The 24247-nt window shown below is 40.9% G+C and overlaps 1 protein-coding gene across 2 annotated transcripts in view; it reads left to right on the top strand.

Annotated features, from left to right (window-relative positions):
- The window catches only part of LOC131684094 (protein tincar), a 487885-nt gene that overhangs the window by 212088 nt on the left and 251550 nt on the right, over nt 1–24247 (top strand). For both annotated transcript variants that reach the window (XM_058966650.1, XM_058966649.1), the window contains exon 4: nt 30–206. The gene's annotated coding sequence lies outside the window, so the exon portion shown is untranslated. The remainder of the gene's footprint in view (nt 1–29; nt 207–24247) is intronic.

Genomic DNA, 24247 nt, shown 5'->3' with positions numbered 1-24247 from the left:
ATTGTCCGTGGCTGTGTTTCTACTTTCAGAGAGCGGGCAACACAACAGGCAGTTTGTGCAACACATTACAGGTACAATATTGCAACCGGGAGACAATAATCATAATTATTCGAGTGTAAAAGCTACCTCGGTAGCTATTTGTACCTACTGCTGCAACCATCGCCGGTCGGACTACGGGAGCTTGATGGGATTCAGGCGGCTTTAAAGTAAGTAGCTTACAAATTGCATATTACTGCTGTTTATGTTTCTGCTGGTACATATTAGCATTGGATATTGAGCACGAGTGTATGTTCAAAGGCAATGGAGTAGGGGTCGGTGGGGCGTTCAGAACCATATCAATATCCGTCAGTGTGGTAAAATTGTAAATTCAAACGAAAATGTTCGATGGAAATGAAAAGGCGTGTAATTTTTGTACCGTCAAACGGTGTTACTTGAAGCACATTTCAACTTCAAAGCGGTAGAACAACAAATACTGAAACTTTAGAATTATAGTCAATATGCAGAAGAGCTAATGGTATGGTATAAAAATTCTAAATGGTACTTATGAAAGCAATATTTCCTATACAGAGAAACTAATATTTGCAGAGTTTATATACTTCCGTCTATTCATGGAACTATTTGTGTTTTCAAAAAACTAGTACGCGCCAAAAATATACATAGCGATACTTTCCAATGTGTGGCTACTGTGGTTGTTTCCTGGACATGATTAGCTTTTGTTATGATTCTTGTTCATAACTTGGAGAAACACTGGTCTATATAAACTATTCCAACTGAAAGAACCGACAGTAAAACGATATCCATGATTTCAGGAGCTTTGTCACGATTTTTGAAATTTCTCATAACGTTACCGTGATATTTCACTCTTGAATTTACTATAGCTTGTTACGATTTTTGCCATTCTCACAAAAAGAAAAGCTATGCAATCACTCTGACAACCGTCTTCACAATCGAGGCCCGCAGGGTCAAGTCTTATATACAATATACTATTCGAGTAAGTTCGTCGAGACCGGTAAATATTTATGTGAATATCTTTTTAGAGGGCACAAAAATGTTCAAAAGTACCCTGAACAGGAAAAAAATGTACAAAAACCGACTACTCAGGGAACGGGTTTGGGCAATCACTCGACGCTTACCCGGAACCTGATTCTTTTCCGACCTTACCTTACGGCAGTACCTCTAGGACAGTCTTTTTTATGTGCACAGTACACACTCCAATCCAACTACTTAGTAGTTAGTTCTTTCAGTAGGGTTACAGCATCCCTCCTCGACACACTACCAGTTTTCGACCATCCACAGAGCGTGGCACATTCTGCATGGCAGTAGGAAAGCTAGCTGTAGGTCAAGAGTTAGTGATCTTCCCCTATGAGGACAATCTGGACGACAAACTCCAGATTGTCTAATTTACTGAGTCTTTCGACTCCCTTATGCCATTTGCCTCCTCGTTGAGCTCCCGACTTGTTTGCGAACTACTCGGTCTAGTGTTTAAGTGCGTCGTATTGAAAATACCAACGCATTATGAATATAATTAAAGTAAGTAATGAAAGTATTTAAAAATACTTCTGTCGTACTTAATAAGGTACTTAATGTAATATATGTCGATGTATACGCAATTAAACTATTTAAAGTACTTTTTGACGGTAATACAAATATTTTACGTATTTAAAGTACGAAGGCGCTGTACTTTTTTATTCAATTCGTTCATTTGATAAGACACGTTTGCGTTAGCTTAAAGGTGCCAATTTTGATTTGTTTTACATTATAAATTACTTAAAACTAGAGGATTACATATTGATTTTTGCCTTTCTCATATAGAAAGGTTATGCAATCACTCTGAAAAACGTTAACCTAATCCCGGCCCGGAGGGCCGAGTGTCATATCCCATTCGACTCAGTTCGTCGAGATCGGAAAAAGTCTGTATGTGTGTGTATGTATGTATGTGTGTGTGTATGTGTGTGTATGTGTGTGTGTATGTGTGTGTATGTATGTGCGTATGTGTCAAATAATGTCACTCATTTTTCTCAGAGATGGCTGGACCGATTTACCCAAACTTAGTCTCAAATGAAAGGTGCAACCTTCCCATCGGCTGCTATTGAATTTTGGATCGATCGGAATTCTGGTTCCGGAATTACGGGTTTCAGAGTGCGGCCACACAGAAATTTCTCATGTAAACTATAGGAAAAATTAAAAATAGAATTTTTATTTTTGATGCTAAATGTGTTCAAGGTGCATGAAACGTCGAGATTTGATGCAAACTCGAAAAAAAAATTTGACTACGATTCACTTTTTTGGATTTTGGCACATTTTTGCCTTTCTCATATAGAAAGGTAATGCAATCACTCTGAAAAACGTCAACCTAATCCCGGCCAAATTTTTTTTTCGACTCGTTTGGGGTTTCTGGATTTTAACAGGGGCGTAGTTGATGGTTTACGGAGAGGGGTTACACCCCCCCTCTACTGTTCGCGCCCCTCTTTTAAAAATCTCCTCAAATCACCCCTCAGACCACCACCCCATCCAGCCCTCATACCCCTCCCTTTCAACCCCATCATCTTTAAACCACCACTATATCACAAAGCATACCAATTTAAGCTGGGGAGTCGTTCGTTCATGGGACTTTCGCCCTCTTCACATACCCACCCCCGCATGACAAAATGAGTTAGCAAGCAGATAACATTGATCTAATGCTGATTAGGCTAATGGAGTATGATATTTTTTTGTTTCAAGTGTTTCACCGTCGACACGTAGCTCATCAAGTTCGTGGCTGGCATGCCATTGTGTATAAGTGCAAAGTGTACTAAGAATGTAATGGACATTTCCACGATTATGTTGAACATAAAAAGCCTCCGTGCCATAGTTTAGAGAAATGAGAAAGGCACAATTGCACCGCTAGGTGGATTAAAACAGGTTTTTTAAAATTAAACTAAGGAGAACAAGGGGGTAATATAATTTTTGTAAGATTAGGGGGTCATTTGGTTTTTATTGCAATATGGTTTGACAATTTTATTTGTTTATTTGTTTATTTGTTTATTTATTATATTCCAACTGACCTGTACGGTCTTATTGAAAATTTAGCAGTGAGATTACACTAGTTTACCAATTTTGGATTAATTGCATGAAGTTAAGTGTTTTCTAAGTCAATTTTGGGTCGCTGAGCACGAAAATCATATCCATTTTTTTTTTTTCGAAGAACCGTTTTTGTTATTTTTTTAAAAATTGGTTTTTGAGCACTTTTTGCAGTTTTTGGTCAATATTTCAGGAACAAATCTTAACACAAACGACACACCATTCGAAAGGTATTAATGTACATATTCCAAAAATGTATAACATGTTAGGATAAAATATGAACAATTTAGGGTTAAGAACAACCAAAGTCAAAAAAGTAGTATTTGGTAAAATTACTAATTTTTGGTAGATTTTTCATAAAAAAATAAATCAGCAAAAAAAAAATCTTTTAAAATCCAATGTGACAGGCAAACTTCTCACGTGAATTTTAAGCCCAAGATCACGAAAATCCGACAAAAACTGGTGATGTTATTAGGCACCGAGTGAAAATTGCTCTGTTTTTCACATATCTCTTATGGTCTTAAATAAGATTACACTAGTTTACAAGAAAAATGAAGTTACGAGAAAAAGTGTTTTCTAGATTAATTTTGGATCGCTGAATACGAAAATTATACAAAATTTCTCTTTCAAAGAAGTTCGAATTTAAAAAAAAGTTTTTCTTTTGCTTTCACTTTTTTGTTTTTGCTCTGTTTTTTATAACAGAAAAATAATTTTTCATATTTTCAAAATCTAATGTGACAGATTTTAACAATTTTAAGGTAATCGCGATAAGCTAAGAAGAAAGGTGTTTCCTCAGTTAATTTTGGATCGCTGAATACGAAAACCAAGTCCATTTTATTCAAAGAAGCATTTTCAAGATGTCTTTAAAAAGGGTTGTTTTTGGGCACTATTTTAGTTATTTTTATCTTGTTCAAATAGGATCCGATCGAAACAGTTCGAAAGGTATTGATGTGCCCTTTCCGAAAATGTATAATATGCGTAGATCATCTCGACAAACATATGATTACGGCTTAAAGCCAACTGTCAAAATTCTCTTTGAAATGAAATTTCAAACAAACTGTTACCCGCCACAGATGTTTATAGTGCTCAATAAAATTACAAATTACAAAAGAAAAAAGTTTTCTCTTGCATTAACTGCTATGAACTACGTTTAGCCAGTAGCGGTTTGTCCGGAATTTCCTTTCAAAGAGAATTTTGACAGTTGGATTTGTAACTTGTAACTTTTTATTTTTCGCACAATCATACTTTCGGCTGAAATCATCTTCTATACCTGATAGTTATTGTTTGTGTTGGGTACTGTCTTCTCGAGCTTGCATCCATCTATGCTGTGGCATTTGAATGGTTTTAGATATTTCATTGTGCTCTTTTTAAAATGTAGAAATGTCGTTGGAAAAGTTATGTTTTGTCTGTCGTGAGTACATATTTTACGAATTAAAGGAATTTTAGCCTTCTGCTTCAACAGGCTTCACAGAAAATTCTCAGTTCACAGAATATTACGTGGCTAGTGCTACGATCCCACTGAGACTCGTTCCCGATAGCGACTCGAATATTTGACGACTGGCTTATGAGACCAGTGCTACACCCTCTAAACCGCCGCACCAGGGCAGGGTCCGCTAAAATCATAAAATTTCCATTTCGCTCAATGTGCCATAGCATCAACATTTTCCATCCGATGTTAGTGATATTAGGCTTAAAATTAACGTAAACATATTATTTGTCATCTTAGATTCTAAAAAATCCGAAAAAAAAATTGTTCTTCTGTAAAAAAAAAACATTTAAAAATGAGTAACTTTTAAAAATGGTCAAAAATGCACTTTTTTTAAACTTTGGTCGCGTGCAGCACTAAAAATTTTACATATGATCGACACATATTATAATTTTTTGGAAAGGGCATCTCGGCACCTTTCAACCTGCATTTTGACTAAATTTATTGAATGATTTTGACACGAAATATTGATTAAAAACTACAAAAAGTGCTCAAAAACAAGTTTTTTGAGAAAATCACAAAATCGCTTCTTTTAACAAAAAAATCAATATTGTTTTCGTGTTCAGCGACCCAAAATTAGTCTAAAAAATACTTTTTCTTAAAGCTTCATTTTTCTTGTAAACTACTTGAAGCAAATAATGTTTAACTAAGGGGACAATTTTTACGACTATATTAAAAGTAAGAATAACTTTTATGTGGTAGTTGAGTTGGGCATTTTCAACGAGATTTTATAATATAATAGTTAAAACTAGAAGAGACAGGAAGAGCTAGATGTTTCGGGAAGATATTGGGGGGTTAGGGATGTTACTTCTGGGTATAAGAGTCAGGGGAGGGAGGTTGGACAAAGATGGCAGAGGGAGAAAAATCTTAACTTTCAGTTTCAGGTATCGGGTGATCAACGGATGGATTACAGACTCGGGTGGCCTTCATCAGGAAGAATCATGAATCATGGCAGGGGTTTCTCCAAACGATCTCGGAGTACGGCTCAGATGTGGATCGACTACATTTCGAGTTGTGCGTGTGATGTTCGTGCTGTAGGTCCCGCGTTTTTCGGCTCATTCGACAGAGATGTTTTGTGTCGCCTTGGAGTCGCATCAAACCATTGTGGGTGTATGGTACAGATGGAAGAGGGCGCTTCTGAGAATGATTAGGCAAATAAGAAGGGGCAGTTAAATTTGTATATTGATGGTTTTTACGAAGGTGTATATAAGGGACATATAGAGGAGATCGCGGCTTGCCAGCACATCTCGAACCGGGACGTTGGTTGGTCTTCCTCGGGCCCACAAGGTATCCATTAGCCGAGACCTGGCGGAACTGTAGTCGGTGCACACCCATACAATGTGCTCGATGTCGTGATAGCCGTCGCCACAAGCGCAGATACCACTATCCACGAACCGGCGATGTGCATCCAGCGTGTAATGGTTCGCCATGAGTCGGGACATCACACGAATGAACTATGCTATATTTCACCCAAAGGAGAAAAATTTGGTAAAAACTCACTAGGGTGAAAATTTTGTTGGTAACAACCAGTCTTTGTACAGGAGGGCACAAATCCTTATTTCATACTATGTTGCGATTCGGCTTCGCCTCATCAGAAACCGACACTAACTTATTGTCGGAATAGATTAGCGCCGGCTTGACGCAAATCTCTTAAAACTAAAACACACTATGTGTTTAGTTCAGTCGTTCGATTGAAACACATAGTGTGTTTTAGTTTTAAGGGATTTGCGTCAAGCCGGCGCTAATCTATTCCGACAATAAGTTAGTGTCGGTTTCTGATGAGGCGAAGCCGAAACGCAACATAGTATGACACGAATGAAGTTACTACCAACATCCATCCCCTTGAACCAAGGTTTCGTCGATACCTTGGAGACTATCGAATGTAATCACCTTCCTAGCTCCCCATTGCTCCACGAGTTTTGGCAACTTTCGAGGGTTCTCTGATGAGTAATACTGAAAAATTCGCTGAAGCAAATTGGTCTTTCGTAAACGTCACCTTCTAAGGCACCCACCTTAGCTAAGGAGTCCGCCTTCTCATTACCCGGTATGGAGCAATGAGAAGGGACCCATACCAAGGTAATCTGGAAAGAGTTGTCAGATAAAGCACTCAGTAGCTCCCGTATTTTCCCCAAAAAAATACGAGGAGTGCTTTCCATGTTTCATCGAGCGGATAGCGTCAATGGAACTGAGGCTATCCGAAACGATGAAGTAATGGCCTGCGGGTAATGCTTCAATGACTCCAAGGGTATACTGAATGGCAGCTAGTTCTGCGGCGTAGACTGAAGCAGGGTCACTGAGTTTGTAGGAGGCTGTGAACTTTTGATTGAACATACCGAAGCCAGTGGACCCTTCGAGGTTTGATCCGTCAGTATAAAACATCTTAGAGCAGTCTCGGAATTTATTATAATAAATGTTTGGAACCACTTGTGGGCGTATGTAGTCCGGAATTCCACAGATCTCGTCTTTCATGGATGTGTCGAAGAAAACAGTAGATTCAGAAGAATTTAAGAAATGCACTCGGTTGGGATTGTAAGAAGAAGGGTTAATACTCTGCGCCATGTAGTCAAAGTACAGGGACATGAAACGGGTCTGAGAATTGAGCTCAACAAGCCTTTCGAAATTTTCAATCACCACCGGGTTCAAGATATCGCATCGAATGAGCAATCGATATGAGAGTTCCCAAAATCGATTTTTCAACGGGAGAACGCCCGACAGTACTTCGAGACTCATCGTACGGGTCGACTGCATGCACCCTAAGGCGATACGCAAACAACGATACTGAATTCTTTCGAGTTTGATGAAACGTATGTTCGCGGCGGATCGAAAGCAGAAGCATCCGTATTCCAGAACCGACAGTATAGTTGTTTGATACAACCTAATTCTCCTGGGTGGGCACCCCACCACGTTCCGGTTATTGTACGAAGAAAGTTGATCCTTTGTTGGTGTTTCTGTTGCAGATACCGAATATGGCATCCCCAAGTACCTTTCGAGTCGATCCAGACCCCTAGATATTTTACTGTGAAGACCTGAGCTATAGTTTGACCCATTAATAGAAGCTGTAGTTGTGCTGGTTCACGCTTCCTAGAAAATACAACTAGCTCAGTTTTCTCCGTGGAGAATTCGATACCCTGCTTAATAGCCCAAGCAGACAAATTGTCCAAGGTATTCTGTAATGGTCCTTGTAGATCGACAGCTTTGAATCCCGTAACAGATACCACGCCATCGTCTGCAAGTTGCCTTAACGTGCAGGAATTGTCAAGGCATTCATCAATGTCGTTGACATAGAAATTGTATAAGAGGGGGCTTAGACATGAGCCCTGGGGAAGGCCCATGTAGCTAAATCGCGATGTCGATAAGTCACCATGCGAAAAATGCATGTGCTTTTCCGACAACAAGTTTAGTAAAAAGTTGTTTAAAGTCGCTGAAAGACCATGCTGGTGCAGCTTCTCTGAAAGAATGTTGATCGAAACTGAATCAAAAGCCCCTTAGTATCTAGGAACACTGATGCCATCTGTTCTTTACTAGCATAGGCCATTTGAATTTCGGTTGAGAGCAACGCAAGACAATCGTTCGTCCCTTTGCCTTTGCGAAAGCCAAATTGTGTATCTGACAGTAAGCCATTTGCTTCGACCCAATTGTCGAGGCGGGATAGGATCATTTTCTCGAACAACTTTCGGATACAAGATAGCATTGCGATCGGTCGATACGAATTGTGGTCGGAGGCTGGTTTTCCTGGTTTTTGGATGGCGATGACCTTCACTTGCCTCCAATCGTGTGGGACAATGTTAACCTCAATAAGTTCAACAAGCGTCTCTTGGCAGAGTCTGGCAGATTCTTCAACAAGTTGAATTTGATTCTGTCTGGCCCTGGAGCTTTATTGTTACACGACAAGAGAGCAAGTGAGAACTCCACCATCGAAAAAGGTGTTTCGTTCGCGCTATCGTGAGGAGACGCGGCGCGGTAAATCTTCTGTGCCGGAGCGGAATCCGGACAAACCTTCTTGCCGAAATCGAATATCCAACGGTTTAAATATTCTGCACTCTCGTTAGTACTGTTCTGGTTTCGCAAACGCCGGGCCGTGCCCCAAAGAGTGCTCATCGATGTTTCTTTCGTTAGTCCGTCAACGAACCGGCCCCAGTAACTACGTTTCTTGGCTTTCATCAAACTTTTCATTCGCGTTTCTAACGTCGCATATTGTCGATAGCTAGCGGGTAACCCGTCCTCCCGGAAGGTCTTATACGCGGCGGCCTTCTCCGCGTACACGTCTGAGCACTCTTTGTCCCACCACGGATTAGGAGAGCGTTTTTGTATGTTCGCGCCGGGTACTGGCGTAGTCTGAGCTTGATTCGTACTGTCGAGAATCAAGCCAGCCAAAAAGCTGTACTCTTCCTCCGGAGGAAATTCTTGGGTAGATTCGATGTTGTCGGATATCGCGGCAGCATAGCTCTCCCTATCGATATTTCGTGTGAGGTCATACGAAATATTGATTGATTTCAATGGCCTTGAACCGTTATTGATTGAGACTACGATCGGCACATGGTCGCTGCCGTGGGGATCAGGAATTACCTTCCACGTGCAATTTAACCGCAGCGATGTTGAGCAAAGGGACAAGTCTAAGGCGCTCGGGCGCGCTGGAGGAGCAGGAATCCGTGTCATTTCACCCGTGTTTAAAATTGCCAAATTGAAGTTATCGCAAAGATCGTGAATTAAGGAAGACCGGTTATCATCATAGAGGCAACCACGCTGAACTTCTTTAACAGTCATGCATTCCTCACGAATATTTGTTATAACACACGCAGATTTTAATCTATCGGCAACTATTTTCGAAAAACTGATAGCGATAAAAATACCGTGTAAACAATACACTCCAAACTACTTCTACACAAATTTTCAAGAGAAAATATCCAATGGGTTATTTTCTACAGCGCTTTATCCCTGATGCAATTTCATGTGGGACATCCTTAATTAGCGTTTTTATCGAAACCGTGTTTTTAAAATTGGCAAACACGATGAATCAAAAACTATTCAACGAATTGAGTTGATATTTTTATGAGAATGTACAATACGTGTAGCCTGTCGATGAACCACAGAAAACTGAACGATAAGAGATTATTCAAAAACAAAATTTTCTCCCTATTATTTCGGAGAGAAGTGAGCGAATTTTACAGTAAAATATGAGATTATTCAGTTTATAGAAGCCATTTTCCGAAACTCGAACTTTTTTAATTTTTTTGGTTCATTGTGCAATTACAAATCTTATTGAATTTCCTGTGTGGGACAATTTTATCAAGAGTTATCGTATTCGCCGCGGCGCTCCTCGACGGTTGGACGTCTACTCTTGGAACGCTCATATGTGTGGCTCTGCGTGACTGAAAATATTTTTTTTTGCATTCGCCTTCAAAATCGCAAAAAAAAAATCGGTTGAAGCACTTTGCACCAGACGCCCCCCTTAACAACGACCATATACCCTACACTAGCCAGAAATATGATTCAGCTTTTTGAAACGTATATTGAAACTAAAGTATACCGAGACAGCTGAATACTAACTGGGTTATAATCGGTGAAGTCGAATTCCTAGAACTACTTCAAATTGTCAAAGTTTTGTTTAAGTATGATAATTACAAATTGCAATTTTCACAAAAAAAATCAGTTTTCTAAAATTAGTTAAAGGAGAAGGATGAATCGTATCCAACCACCCTGCATCATCGCCATTCTTGCCATGCAGAGCGAATTCAGTTAATATTTACTCAAGCAAAGAGCTATCAACCTGATACACTCCCCAAAATTCTCTACCAAGGGCATTAACTTTAATCCCAGACAATTTAATCTACTTACGATCAGTTAACTGTTCACTAACGCTCACTAGAGATTTTCCAGGATGAATTCAATCTCTATTCAACAGCGAAAGGGGCGGTGTTCCAAATGGTCGAACATCAAAGGGCATCTGGTGGATCCGTCTGTCGAGTGGTCGTCGCCGGTCATCATTTTCCCTGGTTGGCTTGCCTGACGTACAGCGATGGAATGCTGCCTGCTCCAACTATGCCAACAAAAACAAAAACAACAGCAAGTGTAGGTGGTACGTCTGTAAGCGATTCACCATTGCTTGACCGACGAGCGCTATAGGATGCTAGTTGAATTATGTTTCGTCCCTGCAGCTATCGCCCCGTCGTCAGAGCCCTTTTCCGTTTGGCAGGGAAAAGTTGGACGTTCTTGCACAAGGAGCAAAATTGTAGCTTGGCTGATTACTATCTGCAGTTGACGTGTCATTTGAAGGTTCGCTTCGGCATCGGCGCCTCCGTTGGATCGGTCGGGAAATCCTCCTGTTAAATCAGTGCCATTTAACAAAGTTTATGCCCCTGCTGCCTTCGGTTGTGTGTTGTGGGTATGTGCCGCGGTTGGTGGTTGATGGATAGCATATACACGTAAACAGATCCAATCCGGTACGGATCCCTGGAGAGAGAGAGAGAGCCTGCAAAGGAAACGGATGTGGTGGCTCGGTTGACTTCAGATGGCTAACACCCAGCAGGATAGGGATATGACGCACAAACTAATGCTTCCATTGTGATGAGGATAAGTACATATGCACTATGCGGATGGGGGTCTCTGCTTGCAACACTATAAGGGATCATAGTTTTGTAATTAAAATATGTACGCTAGGGAATAGTGTGGTAAAACTTATCCCATTAGCGCAAGAGTTACATTCCTTGTTTAATTTTCAATACTGAGCGCTATAGGTTAATAAAGATTTTTTATACAACTAGCCTGCCGTACATATTTTGCATAAAATTTGCACTTTTTTGCACTTTATGCATTCCGTTGCTAAGTATTTTAATAATTTTAATAAGTTTTTTGCAAACTAGAAATTCAAAATTATACAGAATTTTGGTACCGTGAGAATTGAAGCATACTCGATACCGGGAAGGGTTCCCCAATATCACAAAGTAATCGATCATCAACGAGTTCTGCGCCAAGTTGAATCTCTGGATGAAATGCCACATGAGGTTTTTGGTGTTCCTGGAAACGCCGAAAACTCCTTGACTTTTCTCAAATTTCTAAGAACTGTTTACTTCGGCTTTGCGTAAGAGCTTGCTCGGGCTGGTATATTTGGTGGTCTCTCGAGAGAAAAAATTAAGATTTTGTTAAAAATCTCAACTGCCTATAGTTCTTGGGAGCAGTAAAAGATCATCAGAATCACACTCCCCAGCCGAGAGAGCATAATGATTTGTCGTGGTGAGTGGCGTAGCTCTTTTTAAGATTTCTGCAAACGAGTACTCAGAGCGCACTTAAGGGTAATGCTTCAGATTCCTTGGACGCTGTTTGTACACGTGGCATGGTTATGTGGAATCTCCTGCCAGGGGTTACTTGACACGAGTTTGAAAGGATACACCGTTTTGTCCCGTCCAGTGCGATTGCCATTCAAAACCTTTGCTTGTTAGAGCAAGGGGTTCTTGAAATAGCTAAATTCGTGCTTCAGTAGATCCACGCATGACAAACTCGAATCGGTGACTGCACCGTCGATCTTAACGTTGGGAGCGGGCATGTAGACACGGTTGTTCTTCATAAAAGGCTTGTCGCCAGTAACGTGATTTGCATGCTTTAGTTAGAATAACGCAATTCTGAGCTTATCTGGGCGAACTTTCGAGAAACCAGGTCTGATGCCATCAGCTGGTTTTTTGTCAGAAGAGTTTATATATAAGCGGGTCTACAGTCCAACCCAAAGTGATAGTGTCTTGTTGTGGTCTACCCAGTCTATTCCTCAGTAGTGAATCTAGCTTACGCTGACTGAGAGTTCCCTGGCGTAAGAAGTTCTCCCAAAACCGATTCTTCTTTGGTCTTTGCAATATTTCAATCGGAATAGCCGGTGGAGTGCCGTGGTTTTTCTGGCGATTCCGGATGGAACGTAGCGTCCGGTTTGCTGGCGTTTCGACGACCCATACTCGGTGCTCTGTTGCAGTCTACTCGACTAGTCCTCGCGGTGGATCTAGCTGATTCCTGCGAAGAATTCCCTGGCGGTGATTGCTCTCCCGAAACCGTTGCTCGATGTTCATCCGCCGTTTCCGTTGTAAGACGGTCATGATCTACATCATAACTCTGTTTACCGCGTTCCACGTCTTTACGTCGCTTGTCAGTCTGTACGCTACATGATCCGGGCTGGTGTCCGATCCTCCCGTTTTAAGTAGTTCCCTGCACGTCGCTTCAAACCTCGAACATTCGAAGACCACATGCTCCGGTGTATCCTCCACGTTCTTACAACTCCGGGCGTACGACGTTGACGTTGCGTACCCGAACTGATGAAGATACTTCCTGAATCAGTCGTGGCCCGACAGAAACTGTTTCAGGTAGAAGGTCATCTCTCCGTAGTTTCTATTGACTCACGTCGACAGGTTTCGGATGAGCCATTAGGTCCGTATTGTCCCATTCCTGCTGCCACGTCACCATCGAATCGATTCTCATCATCTCCCTCACGTTTATGACGTTTCATTGATTGTAGCACTTAATATCCTCCGCCAGGGTGATGCAGATGAGGATCATCTCGGCGATAACGCATACTGCCTCCGAAGATATTATTCTGTACGCAATCGCAACTCGTGCGACCACCAGCCGGAACGGCCTGTTCGGAATTTCGCGATTCCGCTTGGTTTTCAGCGCCGCACCTCCGCCGCAGTGTCGATGACGAAACACTAGATAACAGTCCGAATTTTCACAGGTGTAATCAATGTGGTTATAAAGCTCAACCGGTCGTCGATTGTCGCTCCCAACTGCATCAGTGCACGCTTCGATGCAATCACGTTCCCTTCAAAGGTGATCTGTATCCGCTGAACTGTTTTCCAGTTGCTGACCAATAACGAATCCGTCTTGTGATGGGCTATTTTCAGTTTGACCCCGTTCAGTCGGCTCTCGATCGCGATCTCCGCTACCGACACCTCCACTTCCCCAAGTGTCTCACTCATCACCGTTAGTGACACGTCGTCCGCGTAACGCACGATTTTCACTTTTCCGGACAACCGCAGTGTTAAGACCCCATCGTACATCCCGTTCTCAAGAGTTGGACCGAGAATGGAGCCCTGAGGAATGCCCGCAGCGACTCGCATTGACTTCTGCCCTTCGTTCATCTGGTACAGTTGTACTCTCATTCTTCTGTGTAGCGCTGCGGTATTGACCTATACGAGGCTCAATGACCCGGTGACTTCCCAGACTTTGGCAGCAACCAGACTTGTTATAAACACTTCAACACACGATGAGGGCTAATATCCCTCCCTCAGGATGAGGTAGAAAAGAATGAAGCAACGGGAGCATCTCTACCGTTGTGTGTGAGGAACCGAAAAATGAGAGAGTTCCTCTCTTGCTCAACGAAATGATGTAGATAAATATTTTCTTACGCATGGGATATTTGCTCCGTGGAGGAGAGTGTGCTACACCTCATGATGATTCAAGAGGAGTTTGTGATGTCCTCACACGCCTTGTGAGGAGGTAATGATTAGTTGCTATGAGGTTTTGTTATATGGGTTGGATGCGTGTTTAAAGTTTATTTCTGATGTATATTTTTGTATTTGAAATGAATGTATAGTTAAGCGTTGCATGAAGCAATTCAACTATCTAAATATATACAAAGTTTTCAAATATGTATAGAGTCATGAGCCTCTTTTCACCTTATTACAATTAGCACCTTACCCATTTGAAACCATTGGTTAGAGTTGTGTCTGCCATATATTTGTACTATCTTTTGACTTAAATGGTAGTGCGATATTTTGGGCATCCGATTAGAGTTTTAGTTGCACCAAAACAGAAGTATTCCACCATTTTCGGGCCATTTATTATTTTACTAGTGGTTCTTAGGAACGAAGCAAACGTGTTGGTGCCAATTTATAGAAATTTCATCGATTGTAGGCCTTGTAAGTGATGCAATAGTCCAGTACGCTCCTTAAAGGGCCAAAATTTGCCAAGCGATCTGTTATTAAAATATAATACTCGTTGAGGAAGAAGTAGCTAGGTATCAAAGTTTGCGACCTTTTTTGACGTTTGGCACCCATAGCTAAGCTAAAAAGTGACACACATGTTTATATTGAAGCAAACCGTTTATTCGTTACGCACTGTCCAGGTGGATAACCGGATGACATCATAACTCTTTTCACGGCGCTATAGTGATTTTTTTTAACTTTTCAAGTGAACTAGCATAGGTTATAGTGCAACACAAAAAGTTTTGAAAAATGTTGCATGCCCCCAAATTGATTTATAGCAGAATTAAATGCTCTTCCGAATTATTATTACATAGAACCATGACGTGCCCTTGGAAGAATGTTGAACCATTTGCATATTTGTCATGAAAAAAATGACAATTTTCTTATTATTGTCGCAATTTAGCACAATATTCATAACAGAATAATACAGCATACCTTTGGAAAGGTGTATTTTTTCTCTTTCTAGAACTTGCTAGAAATCGGCGCTAAGACTGGACAACGTAATTAATGTTTTGGTGCCAAAGGTCCCAGAAAATGTTTTTGCTATAAGTGAAGATGATTAGGAGTAATGAGAGCAGCCTTCATTTTTTCGAATTTTTCATAGCACGTTGATGCCAATACATTCGTTAAAAAATCGGTTAAAATGCTCCCATAGGAACCTGGGCAATGGTGTGAGAAAGAACTGCGAAATTTCTAAACGATTAGTATAGGAGGTTTTAGGTTAGTGTGTACACCGCATTTTTTCACAAAATTTTAATATTTTGCAATGAAAATTTAAGAAAATATTGTACAAATGTTGGATTCTTGTAATGGAATTTATTGAATAGGCAAAGGCTAACGTATATCCTACATAATTCATGAACTCATCTTTTCATTATATTTGCTAAACAATCTGTTCAAAAAATTATTTCACTTGTAGGGGATTATTTAGTGAAATCAGTATCAAAATAAGAAGCTTCGTGTTCTCCTCCGAATATAGGGTAAAGAGGTAAGCCCCTTACATAAAATAAACCCTATTATGGTGGGTGTACAACTAATTTCTAGGCCTACAATTGATACAATGCGTATACATTGGCATCAGTAGCTTTACTTTGCTCTTAAGAACCAATATAATAACACAATTGGCATTATGCTATATTTATCCGTAGTGGAGAAAATTTTTAATTAAAATCTATTTTCCTTCACTAACGAGAAAATGGTTTGAAACCACCTTTGCGCATAAAGGACACAAAACCTATAACTAAACTATTTTTGGAGATGCGTTTCGAGTTCGAAAACAAAATTTGTGCTTCTGATTGAGTTGGTATGAAAGCTGTAAAATGTTCGTATTTAAGCGCAACGAAAACTCGATTCGAGTGTTCCAATTATTGCCTTACCTTTTAAACCAACGCGCTGAACAAAGATGGGAAAAGCTGCTCTAACCAGCGGCTACAAATTAGTAGGGTGATAATAGAAACAAGACGAAAATAGGCTTATTACCCTAGCGTTGAAAGTAGATAATCAGGATAGCATACAATTTTCGACTATGTATAATTTGAAATATCGCTGTCGATAATTATCTCATTTTAAAAATGTATTGCCCATTGGAAATTTATCCGCATAAACTTTCTACTTTGACATTTAGTAACAAATAAACACAAACATTTTTTTTTAAACTTCATTGTCCATATCTTGGAAACTAACCAGCCAAAACAATCTATAATAGAGATAGAAACGAAACTATTTGATAACAACATTTTTTAAAAATTTTATTGAGAAAGAACACTAGAATAGAATCGAATATTATGCACCCATTTTACTAGGAAGCGATGTCATGTTGTATTAGATATCAAAATTAAAATATTTCTAGAGAAAATTTTCAATAGGATGTAAGTAACATCGAGAGCCTCTCTTTGTTTACTTTCTTACGACGTCATTACAACACTTTGCACTAATTTTCAAGTACATATCGAAAGCCGACGGTTATTACTAGAATATTATGCAAAGAGTAGAGTAGTAAATGTTGAAATGGCCGAGTAATGAATAGATGAAAAAGTTACTTACGTCCTACACACCAAAAAATAATGAAATTTAAACGACATGTAAATCAATACGAATGTAAACATACAACAATTGAATCTAAAATTTGATTGAAAATTACGTTAACATCAATTGGAGCATCAAACAGCATACAATTTTACACTTTCATTCGTGTAATATTACATGTCAATCATTTTACAACAGTATTCGAGTAAAAATACATTGAAGTGCATGTGTTTTCTGTTTAAAGAAACTGTAATTTTCAACCCACGTGTAAAATTATAATAAAATTCATTGAAGAAAGCGCGACAAGTCGTGTGTATTTGTGGTGGAGCTTAATTTTACATTTATATTCATGCTCCAAATATGTGCATGAAAATAATCTTAAAATTACAAAATATTTTTATCTCTATATTCTAAATTTTCTCTAGATTTATCTTCTATTATGGTGTTATTAAGTTTGACGAATAGGATTGATTTTAAATTTTCCGAGCTGAGGTTTATCTAATCGTTAGTTAGTATCAGCCCGGGGACAACTTGACAGCTCCCATATATTGAACTCATAAGCAAATTTTGTGGTGATTTGGTGATGTCATGACGGCTCGAATGGAACAAAATTTAAAAAAGGCGCATCTCATCTATTATTTTCTTTAGCTGTAAAAAATGAACAATTTAAGCATTTCTATCGCCAAATTTATTTTGCTGTTCAAATTAAAAACTGTCCATACCTTAACAGAAACATAGATTCCATTTTGGATCTAAAAAATCCAAGAAAAATAAATCGATTTTCAGAAATACAAGAAGATGGCTTTCAAAATCGAGCCACTTCCACTTATATTGAAATTTCCGAAAATTTACGAGATCGAACCAACATGCAATCCTCCGGTGGACGCCGTTAAATTAGTTTTCTGTCGGGCTAGAGCTGAGCAATATGCGAAATGAATTCTGAAGGAATTCGTACCAAATTTATCGCAAAATCTTTTGGACAGAATTATTGCAAAAGTCGAATAAAACTCTGGCAAGAGTCGAACATAATTGTATATGGGGCCGTACACAAATGACGTAGCTTTTTTCGGCGACTTTTGACCCCTCCCTGCCCCTCGTAGCATTTGGTCACAAAATTTTAACCTTCCCTTCGTAAATAACGTAGCATTTACCTACCCCCCCCCCCCCCTCGTCCCATGCAAAGCGACCGGGTGATGAAAAAAAAAATTACATGTTTTTCAATTATTTTAAATACATGTCCTTTCAAAATGTTATCAACATTTTCATTATAACAGCAAATTTCGTGCAAAATAAGCCCATTTTATCACAAATATAGTGTTGATTGTTTTGTTTGGAATTTTATATGTCAAGGGGAGCATAAAGAGAAGTTCTCTCAGTTCACTATCCTGCAGCTGCCAATGATTCTAAGAAGCATGCGTTCATCTAAATTACTAAATTTTGTTTGGTTGAATCTGAAGTGAAAATTTAATTCAGCTTCCAAACTAAGTCTAATAGTTAGCAACATTAACTAACTAATTTAGCAAGTCAAATCCGCATACCAAATCTTTTCGTATTTTTGTGAACTTGTAATTCCGCGAATCGTAAAACCGCATCAGAAGTAACTTGTTTGAATTTAAATTTATTTCTCTTGGGAATAATGCAGGATCATTAAATTGTTTTCTCTAAACAATGGGTTTTAAACTTAATGCTACGTCGCACAACTTCTGGCCCTACCCTCCCCCTCGTCACACTTCGTCACAAATTTGGTAGACCCCCCCCCCCCAAAATGCTACGTTATTTATGCATGGCCCCTATTCCTGGCAGCATTCTAAAACCGGGCACTACCGGTTTGCTGCCAGAATTCTGGTAAAAGCGCACAAATTCTATCCAAAACCAATTTTGCTAACTGTGTAGAAAATCCTACATATTTCGTTTATATTCCCAAACAAAATTCTAGAATTCTTGACGTTCTTAATTAATTTGAAACAAGATGTCATATGTTCACGAATTGTTAGGCTTGGTGATTTACTTTCATTGGCCAAAATGATTTTCATTCATATTTCTCGGGCAAAAAGCACAAATGATTTACCGATTACACACTTCACACAACAATAAAACAAAAAAAACAACGACTTCCAGTTAAATTTATAATAAGATTTATGTACCTTGCTGACAGTTTCCAGTTAGGGATAAATTTATTCTCTAATAATTGTTTTCTTTATCCACATTTTGGAATACGCTTTTTCTAAATTTTGTTCTTGCTGCATTGACGGCGTTCATAACACACGTAACGAAACACGCTTTTCTCTTGAAACTATTTCGTTTCGTTGTTCGTGGTACTCGTACGGAGAAGGCATACTAGCGCCACCATCAAATTAGTGGTACATATATGAAACAAGCACTATCTGTCAAGTTGTCCCCGGGCTGGTTAGTATTTTCCCAAAGCCACTGAATCCTCGCTCAATTGAAACCTGGGTACAAGAAGTGCTCAAGCCTCAAGGTCGTTTGGCACAGTAGAGTCAAGTCTGGGTCCTCCAGTCTCTTGGATTCCCACCACATGATGATATCCGTATTCCACGAAGCACTGATTTACACCACGAAAATTATACTTATATCCGCATCCTACGCAGCAGACAAAATCCCATTAAAACAAGAGAGGGAAACAATCACTCTCGCGCTCCACACTCTCAGCATTTTTGAAGAGGAATTCCAACCCATCTTCAATCAGTTTTGCGCTCTCGCCTTTCCTGTGTGATGCACATAACATCCTCTAATCATTGAACAAGTCATCACCTCTTATGATGAGTTTGCTTGTTGAGTGGGAGAGGAGTTTTTTTTCTGCTATTAGCGAGGTGTGTGAAGTCCTCCTCAGAATGTTGATACCTCACCTCATTTTAGCATCATGAGTGATGCTCCAGCAAGCCTGGCAGCAACACATTCCACATTTCGGGGAAATTGCCATCATCTAAACACTTCTACAGTAGCATCCTGAACATGTCCGGATATGCATGTGCTTCGGGAAGAGACCTTCAACGATTATCTTCAGCTTACCCGTGCAAATTTCAGCTGGTGCCGACGGGCCCTCAACTTCGTCATGACGACTCAAAACGCGTCCTTCAGAGATTGGCGTCTACTTCTCAGCACAGCTACGTATGGCAAACTGGCTTGCCAAGCTTGATCTCCCGCCTTAAAGCGTCCCTACCTTCTCGAAGCGTCACTTGCGCTCTTCTCTCACTCCTGATCTTACTCTCTGAGCCCGCCTTCTGACTCTAAGGGTGCTTACAGAGTGGCGGCGAGAAGCTGAGCTGGCGCTGGAAATGACATTAGAATGCGAGATGCGAGAAACCTGCTTGCTGCAAACCAAATGGGTGATGTCAGAGTGAAAGCCGAGCGGATCGGCGCCGACTGCCCGCTTTCACTCTGACAGGCTCCATTCAATATGCTGCAAGCAGGTTTCTCGCATCTCGCACTCTAATGTCAGTACCAGCCCCAGCTCAGCTTCTCGCCGCCACTCTGTAAGCACCCTAAGGGTGCTTACAGAGTGGCGGCGAGAAGCTGAGCTGGCGCTGATGCTGACCTTAGAATGCGAGAAACCTGCTTGCTGCAAACCAAATGGATGATGTCAGAGTGAAAGCCGAGCGGATCGGCGCCGACTGCCCGCTTGCACTCTGACAGGCTCCATTTAATATGCTGCAAGCAGGTTTCTCGCATCTCGCACTCTAATATCAGTACCAGCCCCAGCTCAGCTTCTCGCCGCCACTCTGTAAGCACCCTAAGACAAGCAGCGTGTAGCGTACTGAGCTACTTATTTAAGCTGTACGCCGTCTACTGCAGGGCTCCAGTTTTCGTGGCATTGTAACGTCACAAGCCGTCATAATATTTCTTGTTAGATACGGCCGCATCAACGTACTCGATTCCGCTGTTCGCCAAAGTAACTCAACAAAGAGTTTCTTGTTAAAGACTTTCGTCTTTCACTTTAGCTTGCCGGTCGTCCTTCTCCGTGTTGCAGCAGGGTTCCAAAACGCCTGGTGGTCGCTATGTGGATACTTCTCGCACACTCTTCAGTCCATGTTTGCCGTCAGTGAAGGACTACAGAATGTGGCGAAATTTCTCTCGGTACCGATGTCCATTTTGTGAACCAATAAGCTCCCAGTTTTGTCACGATACCAGGAGCCATTCAGCTCCCCACTACGCCGCGATCTACTCGTTGTAGTCCTTGTCGTTAGACCTAGCCTCCGCAACGAGCCGACCATTAGGTATCGAGACCTGTCGCCGATTTTCACTACAAGGAAATATTCTCACAAGATATCTTAATATCTAAATGAAGCTTTGAGAATTCTATTTAAAATATTAGGCATTAATTTGTTGAACATTTTCAATTTTTTTTTAAATTTATTCAAAAAATTTCGATGAGGGTCGTTGGGATTTTCTGAGACGAAAAATCTACATACATTTCAGTACATGCCCTCAAGTCAAGTGGTAACCCTAGTTATTATCCGATTTCTGAGGAACGAAGCACAGACATTGAATCCGATTCCAGCACAATCCCTGGCTAATACGATGAATAATAGTCTACTTTATATACAGATTTTTGCACTAGGATTCGTAATTGCTTATTCATATAAATTGCGTTAACTGCATCCCTCCCAGCAACGAAACACTACGCCGTCGTTTCCGAGAGATTTGTCCTCACAATTAGCCTCATATTCCGCCGTTGGAGATAGTCTTCATTCTAGCACGGAATCGTGCAGAAATCTAGCACCGGCTCGTAGACCATTCCCGCAGCATATCTCGTTCACTTCGCACAATCAGTTTTAATTGTCGCCCGCTGGCCCACGTCTGTGGGTATATCTACCTCTACCGGCCGGCGCGGCGATCAGGTGCGAAATGTGTCTGCGGTGGCTCACCGCAGCTAGCCGTGAGGTGGTGACCCCCTTCACGGCCACGACCCCACAGGTGGGGGGGGAAGTATTTTGCATGCAGTTCATGCGAGTTCAACGACGGGTCGTCCCCGGTGTCGTCGGTGCCAGTGGCCACGAAGGTGGAAATGAGAAATGGAAAGCTAGCCCGCTATTGTGAACAATTTTTCATTTTGTTCTTCTCCACTTCCGGAAGGGTTCACGTTCACATCATCCTGTCCGGATGGGGACGAGCTGGCGCCAAGCGGGTCGCGAATGTGTGCGCCGCCCGCGCTGTGTCGGTTCGTGTGGTTCAACCGGAAGGACGTGATCCGGCGGTTTGTGGCAAACTATTATGCAAACTGTCCGGTGTTGGTGAAAAATGGATCTTAGATTTAAAATATTATGACTTTTCTATTCTGGTGGTGTGAATGAATAATTTATCACTGCGGTGCACCTTGCGGTAGGGTGTACTTTATAAACCGAATCGTGAATTAAGTTTATGGGATAATTTTTAAAAATCTCTATCTATACTTATGTCGTTTTCCGTTGGGAAATATCGGGGTAGTGGATTGTAGTGGTGTTGTACGGAAAAGCAGGAGTGGCATTGTGCATCTTGAAACGAAAGGTTTATTGTATACAAGCTTGTATGAAAAAGTCGCCCCAGGTCATTGGTTGTATCTCATTTCCATCTCTACTTTAAAGTGTACCATTAGTGCTACTGCTGCAGTGGAATTTTTAATGGAAAAATGCATTATTCTTAAAACAGTCTCAAAATCTTCCATAAATTACTGTGCCGTTTCGAACAGAACCTTTTCCAACCCATCCAATGACATTTCTCATACACTGAAACAGAATTAATAATATTATACCTATTAAATTGTTCAGCAGATTTAATAGTAATTAATAGTTGTTAATACATTACACTTCTCCCGATAATATATCGATGTCACTTATTAATTATGATGTATCGCCATTGCGAGCACAGTTGACGAGAATGTATTGTATCCATTGTCATCGTCGAAGCTTCATCGGCGGTTATTGCGGCACATTTTGCGTTACTTTTTCATTGCTTGGTAAGTTTGCTAGTTAGATTGATGGACAGCGAAAAGAAAATGGTTTTGGACGTTTTAAATATACATAAAGGATGAATCGATATTTTTTGTGTCCCTTTAGAAGAATTGGTAACTCGACTATAGTGATCGGAATAAAACAAAAGTTTTACAGTAGCTTAGTATATATGTATTTATTTCAGCTTACATACGTCGGTTGAATTTTAGGACGAATTTGGGTAAAATTCTGAATACTTGCCTATGACGCCCTTCATCAGACGCCGTTCAGTCGTTTCCCTACATTTTTCTCAGATTAAAACGTCGGTTTTACATTACAGAAATGTATGGGATTCCCTCAAACTTCGAATACTTGTTCCGAGGCTCGGACGGCGGACTAGCCGACTCAGCTCGATAAATAGGGGCAATATCTGTATTTTTAGTAAGGTTTAAAAAGCTTCAAATGCTTGACCTGTAGTGTATTCGCACTGTGTGGGACTCACGACTCGCTAGCGTGCCTAACCACTAAAAACACTCCTTACTATTTTTTGCGATCTTCTTCCCCACAGAACTAATATATACATTCCCCACAGAACTAAATTATACATCGAAGTATAATTTCGTGGGGGGCTCGTTGTGCTTTCGTCACAACTCTTTCTTCTGCTCTATCTCAGAGTCTCACTTTATCCATGAAAGGGCTTGATTTTTGAATTTTGATTTAATGCTCAACTCTCCTATTGTTTCTGTTGTCTTCCAACTATTACGTCGCCATTTAGCTCTCGTCCCAAGGAGCAGTTTAGACACTGCTTCCATGAGCCATTTAGCTTCCAGCCTTATCACAATCTACTCGGATAGTTCCCGGCGGTGAACTCTCACTAACACTAACACGCACTATAATAATGCTACGTCACGTATTACTCAACTGGTCCCAGGCGATGGACCTAGTCTACATCGACAGAGAGTTCGACGGCGGCGGAATTTCTCCCGAAACACGATTTGTTGCTCCCTTCTCCACTTTCTTCGCAGTTCGTCGAGTATACTCGAAACCACTCTGTAGACAGCTTCCCAGATATGCTCTCTTCGACAATATTGTCAACTGTCACACCAGGCATACTCTTCGAGCTTCTTCGAAATTAGGGCATTCGAAGACCACGTGTTCCGGTGGCTCTTGCACGTTCACGCACTCTGGGAAAAGGGGTGACGAATCATGCTCAAAGCGATGCAGGTATTTCCCTAAGTAACCGTGACCGGACAAAAACTGCGTCGAATGGAAATTCAACTCGCCATGTTTCCAATGCACCCACACCGACCCATTTGGGATGAATCGGAGGATCCACTTTCCTTTCTCCGCGTTGTCTCACTCTTGCTCCCACTTAGCTAACTAGTCCGCTCTGAACGGTCTCTTTGCATTTCGTGTATTCATCCGGTAGAATTACACGTCCTCGGTCAGAATGATACAGATGAGAATCATCCCGGCAGTGACACATACTGACTCCGACGGTATCGTTCCGTACGCGCTCGCGACGCGAACAGCCATTAGGCGAAACGTGCTTGTCAGCTCCCAGCTCCCTGTCCGGTTCCGCTTTGAGTTCAATGTAGGTCAGGCCGGTACTGAGGACGAGACACCCGCCAGAAGACGTGTCGTGCTGCATCTTTCTCCTCCGATGTTCGGCCTGATCCTTGCCAATACGTTAGTTGTCCTCGCAGCCCTTTCGCATACATAGTCGACTTGTTTGTTATAATTTAACCGATCGTCGACTGTCACACCCAGGTGCCTCGGCGCACGCATCG

The sequence above is a fragment of the Topomyia yanbarensis genome, chromosome 2 (assembly GCF_030247195.1).
Source record: "Topomyia yanbarensis strain Yona2022 chromosome 2, ASM3024719v1, whole genome shotgun sequence".
Lineage (NCBI taxonomy): Eukaryota > Metazoa > Arthropoda > Insecta > Diptera > Culicidae > Topomyia > Topomyia yanbarensis.
The sequence above is the reverse complement of the archived record's forward strand: the minus strand, read 5'-3'. Positions and strand labels throughout refer to the sequence as shown.